The sequence below is a fragment of the Nuphar pumila genome, chromosome 3 (assembly GCF_984573655.1).
Source record: "Nuphar pumila chromosome 3, dmNupPumi1.hap1.1, whole genome shotgun sequence".
Lineage (NCBI taxonomy): Eukaryota > Viridiplantae > Streptophyta > Magnoliopsida > Nymphaeales > Nymphaeaceae > Nuphar > Nuphar pumila.
In genome coordinates, this window is record NC_143251.1 from 67,396,187 (window position 1) to 67,413,834 (window position 17,648).

Here is a 17,648-nt window from a genome sequence, read left to right on the forward strand (position 1 = left end):
GTGAGCTCAAGTTAGACTCTGGGGAGTATGACTGACTATGAATGACTGACTCAGAGACAATTGGTTTGGATTTGAGCAAGAAATGAGCTCATTTCTGAAGAAATGATCCCATTTTGGCAGGAATGATCAGAAATGAAAATGACTTTCTCACTGTGAGCTCAAATGAATTTGAAATGACTGATATTTTAAATGTTCTGAACTAACCAATGAGCTTAATTGACTCCGACTGACTGGGGTTCGGGATGACCTAGGGGTAAAATGGTAATTTTCCTAATGAAAATGGGTAAAATGATAATTTTCTGAAACTGACTCGGGGTTTGACTCCTACACTGACCTAACAGGGTTGGCACTGCACGAGGAGGATTGTTTGAGAATGGATGAGGAAAATTTGGGGTGTTTACAGATGCCCCTCTTTGCTACTAAGCCGGCTTGAAGACGAGCTTAGTGGCAAAGAAAACACACCAAATTTGGGCTATAAAAATGCCCCAGTTAGAAGGATCTGACTGGATATGAAAATATTAGCCCTGATGAAAATGGTAGATATGAAATGGAGAATAAAGAAGAAAAATTTTACCTCAAAAGAAGTGAGATTCAGGTTTTGCCCTTAACCTGGATGGGACGGAAAATTCCTCGTGTAGAAACGAAGCTCAGGTTTGACCCTTAACCTGACCGGGAAATGAAATACCTCATCAAAATGAGGCTTAGGTTTAACCCTTAACCTGATTGGGCGGAAAATGAAATACCTCATCAAAGGAGGCTCAGGTTTGTACCCTTATCCTGATTGGGCGGAAAATGAAATACCTCATCAAAGGAGGCTTAGGTTTGTACCCTTATTCTGATTGGGCAGAAAATGAAATACCTCATCAAAGGAGGCTCAGGTTTGTACTCTTATCCTGATTGGGCGGAAAATGAAATACCTCATCAAAGGAGGCTCAGGTTTGTACCCTTATCCTGATTGGGCGGAAAATGAAATACCTCATCAAAGGAGGCTCAGGTTTGTACCCTTAACCTGATTGGGAAACGAAATACCTCATCAAAATGAGGCTCAGGTTTAACCCTTAACCTGACCAGGAAACGAAATACCTCATCAAAATGAGGCTCAAGTTTAACCCTTAACCTGACTGGGAAATGAAAATGGTAAGTTGGATGGTGAATAAGACAATTTTCTTGAAGAGGAATAAGGTGACTCTTTCAACAACACAAAAGATGAATTCATTCGACAACGCGAAAGATAACAAGGCTATCCAAAGGAACAAGGCGATTCTTTCAACAACGCGAAAGATGACAAGGCGATCCAAAGGAGCAAGGCGATTCTTTTGACAACGCAAAAGATGAATTCTTTCGACAACGCGAAAGACGGAAAAAGGCGATTCTTTCAACAACGCGAAAGATGACAAGGCGATCCAAAGGAGCAAGGCGATTCTTTTGACAACGCAAAAGATGAATTCTTTCGACAACGCGAAAGACGAAAAAAGGCGATCCAAAGGAACAAGGCGATTCTTTCAACAACGCGAAAGATGATAAGGCGATCCAAAGGAGCAAGGCGATTCTTTTGACAACGCAAAAGATGAATTCTTTCAACAACGCGAAAGATGATAAAGGCGATCCTTTCACAGAAAACGCTAATCTTTCAACAACGCGAAAGATGATAAAGGTTACTCTCTCAAGGAGGTAAAAGGTGATATCAGGATGTGTCAAGATGGACATCGAGCTCTTCACTTCATGTCAAGATAGTAAGAAAATATTGCCAAAATGTTAAAAAAATTTTGTTGATTCAAAATGCTTGAAATTGATGTATATTGGTATGAAAATCTTTCCTCTTTTCTACCTTAAGTATTACCTCCGACTGGGCTTAACTCTATAGAATCAAGATTCGAATTCAAATTGCTTGCAGTTGGCTTTTTTTTTTTTTAAGGAAGCTATCAATTTCCTTGATATGAGCAGAAAAGATAATATTCCTGATATTGTGAGAGCAATTGGTGAAAGAATATTGATAATAGAATTTCACAAAATTAAAGAAGATTCTTTGGCAAATTTGGCAGTATGATATCCTGGGATTCTTTCCTCATGATGATCTTTCTGCCCACTTTTTTTTTCTTTTTTGGCAGAATTAGAGCTCTCTTAGGTTTTTGGGGATTTTATTACATCATCCTTTATTTTGGAGATGTCCTGACTTTTCTGTCTTTTTTTTTGGGGAAGGGTACGTCACAAACTCCTTCATCTTGGAGATGTTCCGATCCTTCTTTTTCTCTCAGGGATTATATCGACGGTTATTGGCTCATTGGTTGGAAATCTCTTGATGATAGCAGAAATTAAATATCCTTTAGGGTTTGTCGGGAGGCTCACCGCAGTCGCCTTCATCTTGACGGTGCTCTGAACTTTCCCTGGAAGGATCCGTCACAAACTCCGTCATCTTGGAGATGATTCAAATCTTCTTTGGCCCCGGGGGTCTACTCGCCTAATTCGCCTTCATCTTGACGACAATTGAGAGATCTCTTTTGCAGATATTTAATTGCAGCTTAGGTGATTGAGGAGATATAGGGATTTAATAGATTTTTCTGTATCACCCAGGATATTTCGACTGCTTTATTTTCCAAGAATGATCTTTAAAAATGTGACATTGACTGCGATCAAGACCGATTACTTATGGCTTTGCAACAACATTGAATTTCCTTTTGCTGGCCATATCGAGGATTTATTCTTCATCCTTTTGGTTGGCCAATAAAAAGAATTTGAATTTTGAATCCTTTTTCACAAAAGCTTTGACCTTTCGAAAATAATATTGAAGGTATTCTGAGGTAATGTTTTTGTGCAATAAAAATTTTGAAATCAACAAATATTTAATGGCAAATTGGCAAAATGTTCTTGAAATCCTTGGTGAAAGAAATTGCTTGAGGTCTAATTGACACATCCATGACCAAATTGAGTCCTGAAAAGACTCAGTGAAAGATCAACTTGAAAGTTGGGTTTTGTTTTGACTAACCAGCTCGAAAGCAGGATTTATTGACCGACCAGCTCGAAGGAAGGATTTGTTGACCGACCAGCTCGAAAGCAGGATTTGTTGACCGTCCAGCTCGAAAGCAGGATTTGTTGACCGACCAGCTCGAAAGCAGGATTTGTTGACCGACCAGCTCGAAAGCAGGATTTGTTGACCGACCAGCTCGAAAGCAGAATTTTGTTGATTTAAAAATGATTGACATTAATGAAATTATAACCCGAAGGCTTGGAAAGTGATAGATATTGACAAAGTTGTAAACCGAAGGCAGGAGAATGATTGATGTTGGTAAGATCGTAACCCGAAGGCTTGAATTGAGAATCTGATAGAGTGGACGGCCCAGAGGCCTGATTGATCAAATTGGATGACCCGAAGGTCAAGATTTGAGAATTACATGACCCGAAGGTCGAAATTGGGAGTCGAATGACACAAGGGGTCGAAATGGAAAATCAAAGGTTGAGATTGAAGAATTGAATAACCTGAAGGTCGAAATTGAGGATTTGAATGACCCGAAGGTCAAAATTAGAAATCGAGTGACCCGAAGGTTGAAATAGAGAATTGGGTGACCCGGATGTCAAAATTGTTAATTGGAAATTGGAAATTGGAAATTTTGTGATTTTTGCCTAAAATATTTATTCTAAAGGGGATTTAGGATATCAAACTTCCATAAAAATTTCCCAAATTTTATGGGGTGACAGAGGACAGTAAGGCAAGGATTTGTTCTTTTTACATTTTCTGGTTTTGACCTATGGTCGGAGCTGTGCCACTCCGGCAAGTCGGATCGAAATCCGGCGACTCTAGGATTTAGGGGAAACAGACAGGTTTCGGTAGAAAACATAGGAAAAATGGAATACAGATGGGAAAAAGTCTGAAATTATTGTAAAATGTCCCTGACAAACAGATAAAGATTTGATCTTTTTACACTATTGGTATTTGGGTCAAGGTTTGGAAAAGGCCACACTGTTATCAGAGACCTAAATCTCTGAAATTTCTGGACAATGGAATCTGTTAGACAGAAAGAGAAAATCCGGGAAAAATAATGAAACAGATCCAAAAATTCCCAATTTTTTGTGAAATGATAGGAAATTATGTTAGGAACAACTTTTATGTTGAAAGTTTTCGCCGACGAGTTACAGATTGGATGGACTTGGTGCATTAAGATCTGTCTATACCTTGACAAAAGAAAATCGATATTTTCCCAGGGGTCTGAGAAATCCTATTTTTTACAAAAGTTCAAGACTAGTTGGAAAAACCTAAAAATTTCCAGCTCATTAGTAGATTCAATTATGAATCTACTGTGAGTTTTGAAGAATGATTTGAATCCCACAAAAGGGTGAATCCGAAGGTTTTTGTCTGCTAAAGCAGGAATTGAAATTTCTGGATGACAGAAAACCCGATTTAAGGTTTGATCGGTTTAGAAGGTTTCCAGAACCCAAATTGAATCACATTTTTGGAAATAAAACAAAGACATATAATTCTACTTGATCTAAAATTTACAGAATTTATTGGTGCATAAATTTTCATAAAATAATGCATGGATTTTGCACAAAATTGAAATTCTTATGGATTCTAAATCAACTATTAATAGAACTATATGAAATGAACAAAATACATGATGGAATTTAACTAAATGCAATTTTTAAATCTAAAATTGTATGAAACATGAAAATAAAATCAAAACCATCATGAAGGGTGTATGACCTATTTTGATGTTGGCTCTCAAAACGAGAGAATCAATCCCATAGATAGACGAATCTCATCGTTTACTTAGCCTAAATACGTGAGATGAAACTACTATCATATTTTTTTTAATTTAAGAACTATATATATATATATATATATATATATATATATATATATATATATATATATATATATATAAAACATTCATACTACTGCCAATTCAATCTTCAACTTGACTTTATAGCATCCATAAAAATAAAATAAGACATGGATTTGTCTTTGTACCGGTGGGAACGATGGTAGTGAACCGGTTGAGGATGAGGTTTCGAGGGCCGAAAGGGTGGTTGGAAATAATGGTATGGATGTGGACTGATTGCACTTGATAGGGTTGTTGTAGATGATAACCAGTTGCAAAGGAGAGGAAGCAAAAGGCTGGGTGCCAATGAGGCCTATGATGCTGCCAACATGGAAGGGTGCTGTTGGACTCAAGGTTGGATGGCTTGGAGATTGCTGTCGTGATGAAGGATGAAGGATGAAGGTGGAAGAGCTGCAGCGGCTGCTTCAAGATCACTGCTACTATGCTGAACCAGTGGTGGAGAAGAGGCTGACGGTGGGTACTAGAGAGAGGTTGATGCTGAAATCTTGAAGTCTGAAGGTGCTGCAACGATGGAAGTTGGAGCTGATGATGATAGTATGTTGTTGCCGCCTTGATTAGGGAGGAGCTTGCTGGAACTTGAAGATGAAGCTGCTGTGCTGTGGTGAAAGATGGGCTGCATCAAGTGTAGGTGGTGCTGTCAAGGAAGGAGACGGCTGCAACTGTGAAGGGGAAGCTGGAAGTGGCTGGTTATCTTGCTGCAATCAGAGATGGGTGCTGTGTAATGAGGGTGAAGGGCTTAAGGGGGGGGGAGAGAGAGAGAGAGAGAGAGAGAGAGAGAGAGAGAGAGAGAGAGAGAGGTTAGAAGATAGCTAAGAGAGGCTCTCAGGGCTGGGCGTGAATGCCCCTTTTTTTTTTGAATAGGTAAGAAGGAAAAGTTTTTTAAGGGGGGAAACTTAGAGAAAATGACAAGTATCTAGGGTTTAATGATTTCAGTTTTGATCTTCTTTTTTTTTAAAAAAAAAAAAAAACAAGGGAGGCATGAATGAAGAGAAATCCACCAGTCGTGTATCCTCTTTTTTGGTGTTGAACTTAGGAAAATGAAAAATCTCCCTAAGTTTTAATGGGAAATCTTTTAATAAGAGGGGAAGAGAGACTTACGTGAATGGGCAATAATGAATGGGGAAAGAAAGAAAGAAGGAAAGAAGGGGAAGAAGGAAAAGGAAAGGAAAGAGGGAAGAAAGAAGAGAGAAAGGAGAAAGAGAAAGGCTGGAAAAAGATGTACGTGAGTGAGTGGAGAGGGAGGAAAGAAAGGAGGAAAGAAAGAAAGAAAAAGGGAAGAAGAAAGAAAGAAAAGAAAGAAAGAAGGAAAGAAAAGAAAAATAAAAAAATAATAAAAAAAAAAGAAAATGGAGGAAAAAAGAAAGGAAATGGGCTGGATTGAGGGCTGGGGTGGTAGACCTCCTTGTGGGTCCCACCTTAAAAAAATAAAATAAGAAAATAAAATAAAAAAATAAAATAAAACAAACAAAAAAAAATAAAGAAAAAGATAAATTTTTTTCTTTTATTATAAATTAAAACAAGAGAATGCAAATGGATGGGCCATCTCAGAGCGGGTCCAAATTTTGATTTTGAAATTCATTTTGACGATTAGAGGGGTAAAATAGTCTTTTCAGAAAGTTTCCAGATGAAACGAGTTATTTTGGGCAGTTTTTAAAACGAGCTTGGATTTTAAAGTTAAATACCTCGTTGCAAAGCAAATCCAATGTAGAATTTAAAAATATAACTTTGAAAGAAATTCAGATTGTTTTTCTCGAGAAAATGCTTCCCAATTTATTTTCAAACGAAATGAGCTATTTTTGGCAATTTTTGAAACGAGCTCAGATTTTGAAGTTCAATAGCTCATTGCGAAGCAAATTTAGTGTAGAATTTGAAAATTTGATTTTGAAAGAAATCCAGATTGTTTTTCTTTAAAAAATATTTCCAAATTTAGACTCCTGGGGGTAAAAATGTCAATTTTGGAAACCCAGGGTTTGAAATTGATTTCTGAACGCTTTTGAAACTTGATCTGGATTGAAATTTATAAAACTGGAGTTCTGGACTTCGAAAATGAAATGAAATGTGATGAAATGTTATGAAATGCTGAGAAATGATGAGAAATGACATGAAATGCTATGCGAAATGCTAACCTTGAATAAAGAATTTTGGATGTCAGACCCCTATTGACAGTTGTTCCAGTTCAAAAAGTGTTAAAATTGACAAAATTTGCAAAAATGATTTAAGAAATGGTTTTTGAACTCTATTGGGTTAGAGTGACACTGAAAATTAGGGTTTGAGTTGAATCAAACTGAAATGAGCTGGGTTTTAGAGTTTCAGAACTCAAGTGAACTGACCAGACACTGACACAACTGACCTTTCCGGCTAAATTTTTAAGAAAAGCTGCCATTTTTAGAGAAATGGTTTGGAATGGTCACTGAAGTGAAGTGAATTACGAACTTGAGCTGGCTTTGAGCTAAAAAAAAGGTCAATAATTCTGACATGAACTAAAATCGAAGCTCAAACACTAGCTCAATTGGCTGAACTCAGCTCAATTTCAGTTGAAAGAGCTGAAATGGACTAAAATGGGCTCCTGGACACTTGGAAATAGTTTTGAATTGAAACTGGAGTGCTTGAACTTTTGGTGAGCTCAAGTTAGACTCTGGGGAGTATGACTGACTATGACTGACTGACTCAGAGACAATTGGTTTGGATTTGAGCAAGAAATGATCCCATTTTGGCAGGAATGATCAGAAATGAAAATGACTTTCTCACTGTGAGCTCAAATGAATTTGAAATGACTGATATTTTAAATGTTCTGAACTAACCAATGAGCTTAAATGACTCCGACTGACTGGGGTTCGGGATGACCTAGGGGTAAAATGGTAATTTTCCTAATGAAAATGGGTAAAATGGTAATTTTCTGAAACTGACTCGGGGTTTGACTCCTACACTGACCTAACAGGGTTGACACTGCACGAGGAGGATTGTTTGAGAATGGATGATGAAAATTTGGGGTGTTTACAGATGCCCCTCTTTGCTACTAAGCCGGCTTGAAGACGAGCTTAGTGGCAAAGAAAACACACCAAATTTGGGCTATAAAAATGCCCCAGTTAGAAGGATCTGACTGGATATGAAAATATTAGCCCTGATGAAAATGGTAGATATGAAATGGAGAATAAAGAAGAAAAATTTTACCTCAAAAGAAGTGAGATTCAGGTTTTGCCCTTAACCTGGACGGGACGAAAAATTCCTCGTGTAGAAACGAAGCTCAGGTTTGACCCTTAACATGACCGGGAAATGAAATACCTCATCAAAATGAGGCTTAGGTTTAACCCTTAACCTGATTGGGCGGAAAATGAAATACCTCATCAAAATGAGGCTTAGGTTTAACCCTTAACCTGATTGGGCGGAAAATGAAATACCTCATCAAAGGAGGCTCAGGTTTGTACCCTTATCCTGATTGGGCGGAAAATGAAATACCTCATCAAAGGAGGCTCAGGTTTGTACCCTTATCCTGATTGGGCAGAAAATGAAATACCTCATCAAAGGAGGCTCAGGTTTGTACTCTTATCCTGATTGGGCGGAAAATGAAATACCTCATCAAAGGAGGCTCAGGTTTGTACCCTTATCCTGATTGGGCGGAAAATGAAATACCTCATCAAAGGAGGCTCAGGTTTGTACCCTTAACCTGATTGGGAAACGAAATACCTCATCAAAATGAGGCTCAGGTTTAACCCTTAACCTGACCGGGAAACGAAATACCTCATCAAAATGAGGCTCAAGTTTAACCCTTAACCTGACCGGGAAATGAAAATGGTAAGTTGGATGGTGAATAAGACAATTTTCTTGAAGAGGAATAAGGTGACTCTTTCAACAACACTAAAGATGAATTCATTCGACAACGCAAAAGATAACAAGGCTATCCAAAGGAACAAGGCGATTCTTTCAACAACGTGAAAGATGACAAGGCGATCCAAAGGAGCAAGGCGATTCTTTTGACAACGCAAAAGATGAATTCTTTCGACAACGCGAAAGATGGAAAAAGGCGATTCTTTCAACAACGCGAAAGATGACAAGGCGATCCAAAGGAGCAAGGCGATTCTTTTGACAACGCAAAAGATGAATTCTTTCGACAACGCGAAAGACGAAAAAAGGCGATCCAAAGGAACAAGGCGATTCTTTCAACAACGCGAAAGATGATAAGGCGATCCAAGGGAGCAAGGCGATTCTTTTGACAACGCAAAAGATGAATTCTTTCAACAACGCGAAAGATAACAAAGGCGATCCTTTCACAGAAAAGGCTAATCTTTCAACAACGCAAAAGATGATAAAGGTTACTCTCTCAAGGAGGTAAAAGGTGATATCAGGATGTGTCAAGATGGACATCGAGCTCTTCACTTCATGTCAAGATAGTAAGAAAATATTGCCAAAATGTTAAAAATTGTTTGTTGATTCAAAATGCTTGAAATTGATGTATATTGGTATGAAAATCTTTCCTCTTTTCTACCTGAAGTATTACCTCCAACTGGGCTTAACTCTATAGAATCAAGATTCGAATTCAAATTGCTTGCAGTTGGCTTTTTTTTTTTTTTAAGGAAGCAATCAATTTCCTTGATATGAGCAGAAAAGATAATATTCCTGATATTGTGAGAGCAATTGGTGAAAGAATATTGATAATAGAATTTCACAAAATTAAAGAAGATTCTTTGGCAAATTTGGCAGTCTGATATCCTGGGATTCTTTCCTCATGATGATCTTTCTGCCCACTTTTTTTTTTCTTTTTTTGCAGAATTAGAGCTCTCTTAAGTTTTTGGGGATTTTATTACATCATCCTTTATTTTGGAGATGTCCTGACTCTTCTGTCTTTTTTTTTTGGGAAGGGTACGTCACAAACTCCTTCATCTTGGAGATGTTCCGATCCTTCTTTTTCTCTCAGGGATTATATCGACGGTTATTGGCTCATTGGTTGGAAATCTCTTGATGATAGCAGAAATTAAATATCCTTTAGGGTTTGTCGGGAGGCTCATCGCAGTCGCCTTCATCTTGGCGGTGCTCTGAACTTTCCCTGGAAGGATCCGTCACAAACTCCGTCATCTTGGAGATGATTCAAATCTTCTTTGGCCCCGGGGGGTCTACTCGCCTAATTCGCCTTCATCTTGACGACAATTGAGAGATCCCTTTTGCAGATATTTAATTGCAGCTTAGGTGATTGAGGAGATATAGGGATTTAATAGATTTTTCTGTATCACCCAGGATATTTCGACTGCTTTATTTTCCAAGAATGATCTTTAAAAATGTGCCATTGACTGCGATCAAGACCGATCACTTATGGCTTTGCAACAACATTGAATTTGCTTTTGCTGGCCATATCGAGGATTTATTCTTCATCCTTTTGGTTGGCCAATAAAAAGAATTTGAATTTTGAATCTTTTTTCACAAAAGCTTTGACCTTTCGAAAATAATATTGAAGGTATTCTGAGGTAATGTTTTTGTGCAATAAAAATTTTGAAATCAACAAATATTTAATGGCAAATTGGCAAAATGTTCTTGAAATCCTTGGTGAAAGAAATTGCTTGAGGTCTAATTGACACATCCATGACCAAATTGAGTCCTGAAAAGACTCAGTGAAAAATCAACTTGAAAGTTGGGTTTTGTTTTGACTAACCAGCTCGAAAGCAGGATTTATTGACCGACCGGCTCGAAAGCAGGATTTGTTGACCGACCAACTCGAAAGCAGGATTTGTTGACCGACCAGCTCGAGAGCAGGATTTGTTGACCGTCCAGCTCGAAAGCAAGATTTGTTGACCGACCAGCTCGAAAGCAGGATTTGTTGACCGACCAGCTCGAAAGCAGGATTTGTTGACCGACCAGCTCGAAAGCAGAATTTTGTTGATTTAAAAATGATTGACATTAATGAAATTGTAACCCGAAGGCTTGGAAAGTGATAGATATTGACAAAGTTGTAAACCGAAGGCAGGAGAATGATTGATGTTGGTAAGATCGTAACCCGAAGGCTTGAATTGAGAATCTGATAGAGTGGACGGCCCAGAGGCCTGATTGATCAAATTGGATGACCCGAAGGTCAAGATTTGAGAATTACATGACCCGAAGGTCGAAATTGGGAGTCGAATGACACAAGGGGTCGAAATGGAAAATCAAAGGTTGAGATTGAAGAATTGAATAACCTGAAGGTCGAAATTGAGGATTTGAATGACCCGAAGGTCAAAATTAGAAATCGAGTGACCCGAAGGTTGAAATAGAGAATTGGGTGACCCGGATGTCAAAATTGTTAATTGGAAATTGGAAATTGGAAATTGAAAATTGGAAATTGGAAATTGGAAATTGGAAATTAGAAATTTAAAATTTGGTATTTGAAATTGGAAATTGGAAATTGGAAATTGGAAATTGGAAATTGGAAATTGGAAATTGGAAATTGGAAATTGGAAATTGGAAATTGGAAATTAGAATTTGGAAATTAGAAATTTAAAATTTGGTATTTGAAATTGGAATTTGGAAATTGGAAATTGGAAATTGGAAATTGGAAATTGGAAATTGGAAATTGGAAATTGGAAATTGGAAATTGGAAATTGGAAATTGGAAATTGGAAATTGGAAATTGGAAATTGGAAATTGGAAATTGGAAATTGGAAATTGGAAATTGGAAATTTGGTATTTGAAATTGGAAATTGGAAATTGATTGACCCGAAGGTCAAAATTAGAAATTTGGAAATTGATTGACCTGAAGGTTAAAATTGGAAATTTGGAAATTGATTGACCCGAAGGTCAAAATTGGAAATTTGGAAATTGGGTGGCCCGAGGGCCGAAATTAGAATTTGGAACTTTGAAATTTGAAATTTGATATTTGAAATTGGATTTGGAAGAAGATTCGAGTCGGAACTCTAATCTTCTAGACCAATTCTAGGACATTTGAATTGGATTTGGAAGAAGATTCGAGTCAGAACTCTAATCTTCTAGACCAATTCTAGGACATTTGAATTGGATTTGGAAGAAGATTAGAGTCGGAACTCTAATCTTCTAGACCAATTCAGAAGGGAAAGAAATTCGAGTTGAAACTCGAATCCCAGAGGAAAGAAATTTCGAGTCGGAACTCGAATCCCGCAAGAAGACTAGATCAGCATGGATTAAGTTTGAAAACATTAACCAGTAAAACCAGATTTAGAAAGTTTGACCAATAAAAATTGGATTTTGAAAGATGTACTAGTGTGAATACCGGATTTTGGAAATGAACCAGTATAAGTATTCGATTTTGAAAATAGATCAGTACGAATACTGTTTTTGGAAGAATTACCAGCACGAACACTGGATTTTGAAGAATTTACCAGCACGAACATTGGATTTAAAAAAAAAATTTACCAGCAAGAACACTGAATTTTAAAAATTTACCAGCACAAACACTGGATTTAGAAGAATTTACCAGCACGAACCCTGGATTTTGAAAATCTTACCAGCACGAACACTGGATTTTTGAAAATTTACCAGCACGAACACTTGATTTAGAAAATTTTTACCAGCACGAACGCTGTATTTTGAAAATCATACCAGCACGAACACTGGATTTTTGAGAATTTACTAATTGATTTTGATAGAAGATTTTCAGTCTTCACCCTCACGACGACTTGGACAACTGTCGGGGTCTCAGGATTTATCCCTTAACCTGAAGGGGAAGTTCAGGTTTATCCCTTAACCTGAAGGGGAAACTCAGGTTTATCGCTTAACCTGAAGGGTAAGTTCAGGTTTATCCCTTAACCTGAAGGGAAAACTCGATGCAAATGCAAATTGATGCACATGAATGCGAATTTATGCAAATGAATGCGAAATGATGCACATGCATGCAAAATGATGCACATGCATGCAAAATGAGAGATTTGTTTGATCCTGCCTGCATACAAGATGTTTTGAAAATAATTTTCAAAATAATGCCCCAGTGTAACTGGGAAAGAAGAATTTGACCATTATTGAAGAAAATATATTGAGGAATTACAAATGATGGAATAGAGGATTTAAGTATAGAAAAATTTCAAATATTGAGCATTGATGGGGTCTGATAATTCCACACCATCGACATTGATAAGCAGATATGAATTGCGGGGTAATGCTTCCTCGACAACATAGGGCCCTTCCCAATTCGGTGACCATTTGCCACTTGGGCGGCGGTTGAGATAAGCCATGGATCTGAGTACTAGATCATTGTCTCATAATTTCCTTTCAATGACAAATTTTGCATATTGTCTGGCTACCCTCTGCCGATATGATTAAGCGTGCTCTGCTGCTCTGAGTCTTCTTTCATTGAGCAAATCAAGTTGTACCAGTCGCTGGTGCTAATACTGATCAAGCGGTAACTCCAGCAGTGATGCGAACTTCAAGGCAGGTTTCTGAACATATAGAGGCAGCACTACTTCAGTTCCGTAGACAAGTTCTGACAAAGTAGCATTAATGAGAGTTCAAATGGTGGTTCTGTATGCTCACAATGCATCATGGATCTTCTCATGCCAGTCACGACCTGTTTTCAAAGTTCGCTCCAAGATTCTAATAAGAATTTTATTGGTGGCCTCTGCCTGACCATTTCCTTGAGGATAATAAGGAGCGGAGAAATGATGGTGGATTTTGAACTTCGAACAAAAAGTTCTCAATTTCTCATTCTTGAAATGATTGCCATTATCTGACACAATATCATGCGGTATGCCAAAATGACAGAGGATATTTTTGTGGATGAACGAGACCACATGTCGACCTTCTACTATGCGTAGAGTGATAGCTTCGACCCATTTAGTAAAATATTCTGTTGCGGCAAGAAAATATTTGTAGCTGTTTGAAGCAGAAGTGATGGGGCCCACAACATCAAAGATCCACATAGAAAACGGCCATGGAGAGATAACAGATTGCAAATATGTTGCTGACTCATGAACGAAAGGTGCATGTATCTGGAATAGAGCACACTTCTTCACAAAATGATTGCAATCTTGTTGCATAGTTCTCTAGTAATATCCTGCTCGGATGATTTGTTTGACAAGAGTTTGGTAGCCGATGTGACTACTGCAAATGCCTTCGTGTACCTCCTGCACAACTTCTTTGGCTTCATCTTCGTCTAGGCATTTGGAATATTCAGAACAGTGATATTCTGAGAGGAAACAAATGTCTTCTCCTTGATGAGATCCTTTTTGAAACTGTCCTCAGCTTGCTCAGACATCATCCTAATCATCATTTTTTTGAACATCTGATATGTAGCAGGATCTATGTCATCCCTATCATTTAGACTCTGTCTTCTGGCAGATCTTGGAGAATCCATTTCTTCTTGCTTGCTTCCAAAATCACTGATGCCCTGATACATTGGTGTCTTCTTGCTTGATCTGATCTGAACCACTTGGGAATACTGATGCTCTCTGCAGAATGGATGATTAAATTTCGATGATGAAGATTTAGGATAGAAATGAATATAGAAAAAATATTTGATGAGAATTTGATAGACAATTGGAAGAACATCCCATTACTAGGGATTGGGTCACCGCTGGAGTCACGACAATTGTGTTGCCATTCTTTGCGAGGATAACGAATAACTGCAAATATGCCTTGTCACCTAGGCGAGGTTGTTAAACCATGAAAATTGAAGGATTTTTTTATTGAAGAAAAATTTTGATTGCATCAATAGTAGACTTGAGAAAAAGGGGGCATATAGACAGTTTGCCACCACTCTTAACGATCAGCAGAGACACGAGGACTGGAGAAAAGAGTGAGAATGATGAAAGAATCTCAGTCATATCTGGCAGAATGGTATGTTCCAGACCATTGCGTTGATGCAAGGTTGAACTCTGGCATGACTCCTGATAGCAGCCGCATCTCTATGTGCTTTTGTCTCTGAGAAAACTGTCGAACACACCGCTCTGGATGATAGTAGGCGCAGAAGAATGGACCAAGCAGCTTGAATCTCTTGTCATATGCATAGGTGCATCTGGGAGGCGATAATTCTCGATCAAAATAGTCCCACACCTCTTCTTCTTCCTGCAGATAATCGATCATGAATCGGTACCGCGCAACTAGAAGAAGTTCTTTGTCATTGTATCTGAACGAACTAGCTTTGGTCGGTACATGCTGAAGGAACCAAGACTGAAGAGCATAAGTATATCCCTCGACTAAGATGGACTCTCCAAGTGTGAAGCGGGTCAGTCCTCTGTATAGAAAAGCAAGCGCGGCCATGGCTATCGAAAGACGATTGGTCTGTCGACTTCCCCATCTCCTCAGAAGCTGAACTATTCTGACATCCACATAGTTCTGTCCGTTTAGAAAGAAAGCAAGTCCCACAGTGCACAAAACCATCGCATGCTGAATTCTTTCTCGAACGTTTCTGGATAATGAGCTGACTTCTGCAAATGCCCCATATTGTCGGTAGATCTCGATCAGTTTCTCATAGTCATTTCCATTTTCATCAATCAGTGGCCAAGACTTGCGTCCTGTCATGCGAACTACAGCATCTTTAGGGTCCAGACCCTTGACAATGATAAAAAAAATTGCTGCTCCAATGGATCTCCAGGCTGACCGGCTGGCTCGGGCAGTCCCATAATCTCTGAAAATTCGTCCATCAACAGGGTCATCTCGCCCCATGGGAACCAGAACGTGCAAGTGCGCGGATTCCACCGCTCTGCCAGTGCATGAATCAGATTGCCGTTGACTGCCAACTTTTCCACTGCAGATGCCAATTACAACCCGCAATCGCTCAAGTGGTCTGGAAGCATACGAGAGAAGTTTTTGAACCAGACATAGTACCACCGGGGGAAGAAGGGTCCGGTGCTAAGAGATCGATGCTCAGGAAGACTTTGTCGCACCTCGTAGGAGATGTGACCCTCAGGAAAAACAGAATCGAGCTGACTAGATGCCATTGGACTGAAAGACAAGAAGACTGGAATTAGACTTTGGAAAAATACAAGAATTTTGAAAATTGCAGGCAGGATAAAATGAAAGCTGGAAATTCGAAGTCCAGAGGAACGAAAGAATAGAAAATCTCCTAGAGTTTTGAAGGAAAAGGTGCATAATTTAGAAAAATCGTCCAAGCTTTTTAAGAAAAAGGAGATATTTCATAAAAGATGAAAAATGAGGTATTTTGGAAAATGGTTCGGTATTTTGGAAAAATTGGGAAAAATATGAGAAAATAAGGCAAAAATGAATATCATACATTCAATTACAAACAATTATGCACATACAGCAATCCCTAAGAAGCTGACTCTAAATGCTTCAATTTTGAAAGAGCTTTAGGACTCTAATCCTGACTCTAGGCTCAGATCAACTGTGTCCAATCATGCTATGCCGATATACTCGAGCCGAGGCTCGATGTACGTGGCATAAAACTCATCTCCGGGTCTAGGCTTGTGTTTTCCCAACATCCTTGAGCGCCTGCCGATATACGTTGGACTATGGCCCTTGGTACGTGGCAGGGGGGCGTTAGCCCAAATAAGTGGCACAGTTGTGAGGCTCTGTCCCGAACTATGGTTCTAGAAGAGAGCCTAACAACGTGAAGACCGGGTAGACATAGGTGGGGTGGTTTTTGAAATATGATCACATGCAGGCAAACAAAGGGCTCTAAGTCCTAAAGAGATAGAATTTTGAAAACTTTTTGAAGAAGCAAACATTGTTTTCATACAAGTCCTAGATTAAGGAGTGTTGTATTTCAGACCTAAGTCTATGTGAGCATGAATAATTCTCCTCAATATGGTCCTACCAAACCATGCCTAGTCTACATGCAGTTCATGTCAGTCGGGTTCAAGTCTAGGCTCCTAGGTTCACATGATATCAGAAATTAAAAGCTGACATTCCATAGAGCCTAATTTTGATAATTGAGCTAAGTTAAAGCACATACTTGATCAGGCGAAGACAGGGCCCATCACGGTCGCCAAACCTGTAATCATCGCAAAAATTTTCCCTCCCTTGCGAGAGAGAAACGAATTTCGCGAGTCAAACTCGACAAAAGTTTTGAAAATGGTTTCGAAAATTACTCGCCTTCATTTTGAAAATTTGCGAGAAAATTCCGTGGAATGGGATCCGCCTGTCGGTACGAGATTCAACCGTTCCTGGCGCCTTTACCAGGGGTAATTGAACCAAGGACCAATTATGTGCTTTAACTTGACTCAAATATCTAAATTATGCTCTATTTTCCCTAGAATGCACAAAGAATCAGGCTTGTGCTATAAAATTTTGAAAAATGCAAGTTTGAGAAAATATGATGTTTGCTTTGGAAAATTGAAATGCATTTGGAAAAGGATTGGAAAAGTGCTTGAAATTGGAGTTTCTGGGAAAATCATTAAATTTCATTGGAAATCAGAAATTTGCATTGGAAAGTGATTTCTCAGGAAAGCTTAAAAATCTGAGAAAATTGGTTTTGAGATTGGAAACTTGGAATTGATTTTATGAGAAAATGGATTTGAGAAATGCTGGGAAAATCAGGAAATTCATTGGAAAATGATTTCTGAAAAGGAAAATGAATTCTCAGGAAAACGGGAATTCTAAGAAGATGGATTTCTGAAAACTTGGGATTTTGAAATTTTATAATTTTAAAGCATAGGAAAATCTTGATTTGAACTTGGGAAATGCTTTGGAATATCATTTGAAAAACTTAGGATTTTGAGAAAATCAGATCCTCAGAAAGACTTGGAAATTCTTGAGAAAACTGATTTTTTTTTAAATTGAAATTGGAAAATGAGTTTGAAAATAATGCAATTTGAATGATATGAATGAATGAATATGAATTTGAAAAAGGGAATTTCATTAAGGAATTGGGAAATCCTTTTGAAACTTTGAGAAATGCAGTGCATTTTTGAAGTTAGCCTAAGAG